Genomic DNA, 4467 nt, shown 5'->3' with positions numbered 1-4467 from the left:
TACATTAATTAATAGTTAAATAAATTTTATATTTAATTGAATGATGTATTTGAATTTTTATTACACTGATTGAAAATTAAACAAATATGATATTAATTAAATAAAGTATTTAGATGTTTATTACAACAATTCATAATTAAATAAATTTGGTATTTTTTTACATATGTAAATTTTTATTAAATCTATGATTTTTATTTATAATTTATATATGTAAACAAATTAATTATTAGATAAAAATTAATTATCACCAAATTTATTATGTAAATGTACATTTGCATTAAATATACATTTGAAATTTTACTATTATATATAGCGATATTAATTAATCTATAACATAATTGATCTATTAACTTAGTTGGTTAGAGTGTTGTGCTAATAATGTGAAAGTCACAAGTTCGAGTTTTGTTTAGACCATTAATTTTAAATTAATTCATATTTTTAAAAATAAAAAAAAATCCTATGTGCCTCATAAGGATTGACATTGCATGAGTGTACCAGCAAAACTGCTGGGTGCGCATAGCAGTTCCCAAGTGCCTATGATCCTATGCTAAGCGATTGTGTGCTGCTGGACCACTCCTTGAGAGTCTATTGTTCTCTTTGGGCCCTTTTTTGGCCCGTTTCTAATTGATATGGAGATCTTTTCTTACTTTTTTCTTATAAGAAGATAACTAAAAAAAGCTGACACTAGTTAGTTTGATTGGAAAAAAATGATAATTAAGATTGATTTATACATTTAAAACGAGTGAAATTTGTTAAAAATATACAAAGCTTACGTTTACTTTACTTAATTCTTTTATAATATGATTTTTTTATATATTAACTATATTCTTAGAGTGTTTTTTTTGTTTTGTTAACTTTATTAATTAGATTTTCTATTGGGGATTCATAAACACACAATTAACAATCCCTTTATCACCAGGTTCAGCTTAGCGGTAGAAAGATGTAGGTAGTTTATATAAGATTTTAGGTTCAATTTCCCCGTCTATATATGTACATAAAAAATCCCTTTCTTAATTAAGTATTTAATAAACATTTCCATAAAGATAAAAAGAGAAAGAGAATAGAAAAATATTTAGACATAAAGATTAAAAAATGATAAAAATTTAAGATAAAACTACAATTAACTAAACATATCTACATGAAATTTCAAATTTTTTTTTGGTAACATTCTATATATGCACATGCGAGTTATTTATAGACTTTTAATGTCAAGGCTATAACTTGGGCGGACTCGTTTAGATAATAAAGATCAAAGTCAAAGTTAAATTTGAATATTTATTAAAACAAATGAGTTGAATTGAACATTAAATAAGTTTAGTTTAAACATTTCAGTAATTGTTTCAGCTCAAAGGATTTGATCAAGTTTGCAGTTTCAAATAACATGGGAATTTTCATGAATGGCTTCAAATAATCACCTACCCACGATTTTCTTCTCCCCCTTTTGTTTAACATAATAATATAACTCTAATTGTGGGCCTTGTGGATCATGAAATCACCTGAACGAGAAAATCAGAAAGAATTGAACCACCCTGATTTCTTGAGGGCACACTATGTACAATCAAGTGTTTGCTGATACTTGTTAAAGTTCATCATCATGGCATTTCCCCCCTTGAGTAAAATTGCTTGATTTGGAACATTTTAGTATTTTACCCAGATTAAAAAAATCCTAGTATTTTATATCCACTTGCTGGTTATTATTGGGATAAAGGATATTTAGGGAGATCTATAAATTGTTTGCTCTTTGAAGCTTGTAAGCAACTTCTTAGTCTTAAAGCTTAATAATGGGCAAGAAAGAAAGGAAGCTGGATAAAAAGTGGTCAATTTTTTTTTTTTTTTTTTTAATATTCGCAAAATTGTCACGGTAAGTCTAAGATAACAAATAAGCTAGATTATTACACTTTAAAAATCTACTTTGCACTATGACTAATTAAATAAGTTAACAGCTATCAAAGCTAAACTTACTTATTGACTAATGAATTTAAACATTTAAATCACATACAGAGCAAATGTAGCATGGAAGACTTTTTTTTTTTTATATAAGCAAAAATTTCAATGTAGCAGGGAAGACTTAACATTTTAAGAGATCTTAATTGTCTTCCTGGTGGCACAAGAATGGAAAATTCTGGAACCAATGGTTTGCAACTTTGTTTATCACCATGAACCTGGATCCTAAAAGTTAAGATAATTCAAAGTCAAATTAAACTATTATGAAACCAGAAACCTGAAATTTCCTTCGCTTGTCATTTGTGCATTATATCTTGATGTTATCTTATTAGATATCTAAGAGTTAAAATAGCATTAAAACCAGAACTCCTATTTTCAATTCTACCAAGCACCATCAGTATTATTAACAGAGCGGACAGCAGTTTCCTTACATAGATAAGCCAAGCCAAAACATTAAATTAGCATTAAAAAAAAAGAATTTTCTTTTCTGGCCAAAAAAAACAACATTATCAGGGAGTTTGTTTTGTAAACAGGTTTTCTAATGGCACCAAGTATTTCTTATAATAATGAAAATGGGCAAAGTAATCTTCTAGTAGCTAGAAAAACAAAGCAATGGGGGAGGGGACTAAAGTGTTCATGTCACCATCCAATTTAAGAAGAAAAATAAAACATATTATAATTTTTTTGGCTGTTTTTATTGAAGCTTATACATTGTTAGCTGAGCTGCCCCCCAAAAAAGGCATGTAAATGAACTGAGATGAACTATTCAGCTATTTGAATGAGGCTTTCGCAACAGATAATGAAGCAAAAGGATAAAATGTGGCGATTTCCTATCTATCTTCAACTATATACCCTAACCATGTCTCAAATTTGAAGTAAATCATAAACTGAATAGACAACAACAACGCCACCCTCTATCAAGTCATACATAAAAACACAAAAAACAAGACATAAACACAACAAAAAATAAAAGTAGTCCTTGAAAATTGGTTAGTGTAGGGTAGGCAACACAGATCCTGAGATCCAAGAGAGAATAGATCTCAGGGGATGAAGGCACAAGAGAAAACCTGGTGAGGCAATCTCAATGCCTCAGATTTAGAGAAGCACATGTCATCAAGGTCCTCACTGGTGCACCACCTGCACTTTGAGTTCTCTGAGCACTGTGACTTCAACACCAACTCTCCACAGCTTGGAGGAATCACCTTATTATTATGCCTACTGAGTCTCCTAGTAGACCAATCCTCCCCCAACCCACAAGAGGGTTGGCACACAACAAGGACCAAGAGGATAAGGAACTCTGCCTTGGACTTCAACACCATCTTTGGATGATGCAAACCTCAAAAAAGATTTCAGCTTTCAAAGTGGTTGTTAATGCTAAACCACCTCAGTTTCTTACTTACAACAGAGCCAAAGCTGATATTGGAAAGTGGACCTTCAGATGTAGGAAAAGGATGTAGGAAAAGGATGTTGGAAAGACAGTATTTGTTTGAATGATTGAAACTGGGGTGGTGGCTGCAACGTGACTGGGTCAGGTCATGTGGGGCTCTTAGAATATTAAAATTACATGGAGTTTGGTCTAGGTTTGGGTTACTTTATTTTATTATATTTTTAAAATTTAGTGACAGATTACTAATTTCTAAAATTGACTTAATATTTTAATAGCAGAGAAAGTTATTTTGAAATATACTCCATTATAGTAAGATTCTTCAGAAATTTAATTTGTAAAATTTTATAATTTAATTTTGCATAATATTTAGTTTGTATGTCTACTCCAAACATTTGTTAACCCGTCTTATCAAGGTATGATGATTAATGAGTAATAGAATGTGATGGTTTCCTCGTTTCAACGACATCGTTTTCTTGTTTCCTATATAACAATAATTATATAGTACAGAAACCTGATAATATGTGGCCAGGGTGGAAAGTTGAAGATTCCCTGCTTGACATGAAGGCACCTAAATAGAGATCCTTTCCGCTTTGACTATGAAAGTTTTGTTCTTGTGACATTACTTTGAATTTTCCCAGCAAGTTAGTTGCCTATTTGCAAAGGTGATTTTTCTGACTGTTTTGGCTGATCTTTATGTTGATACTGTGTACAGAGAGACACTTGCATACAGCTTAAAATTTAAATGGTAGAATTTGGTGCTTGCTTGTTTTAATGGAGGGTAACAATTCAGATTTTAAGGAACACGTCGAAGTAGCACAAAATTTATCCTAAAGGGTTTCTAGTTTCTCTTATGGCTACTGCTAATTGTAAAAAATATACTCACACATAAATTTAGATAATTATCTTTTTTTTCTTATTTAAGATTTTGTTTATGTCTTTTTTATGTAAATTGTTAAGTTATAATTTGTTCTTTTTAACTTGTTATTTTATTAGATTTCACATGTTTATTAATGGATATTTTTTAGGATTTTGAACCGGATCGAATTGCAATTTTTTGGAGCAAAATTTAATGAAAGCTTGAAGTAAAAATTTCAGTTCAAATATACTTAAGTTGGAATTGGAGGATCCAAATCAAA

The sequence above is a fragment of the Glycine max genome, chromosome 5 (genome assembly GCF_000004515.6).
Source record: "Glycine max cultivar Williams 82 chromosome 5, Glycine_max_v4.0, whole genome shotgun sequence".
Taxonomy (NCBI): Eukaryota; Viridiplantae; Streptophyta; class Magnoliopsida; order Fabales; family Fabaceae; genus Glycine; species Glycine max.
This window is presented reverse-complemented; position numbering follows the sequence as displayed.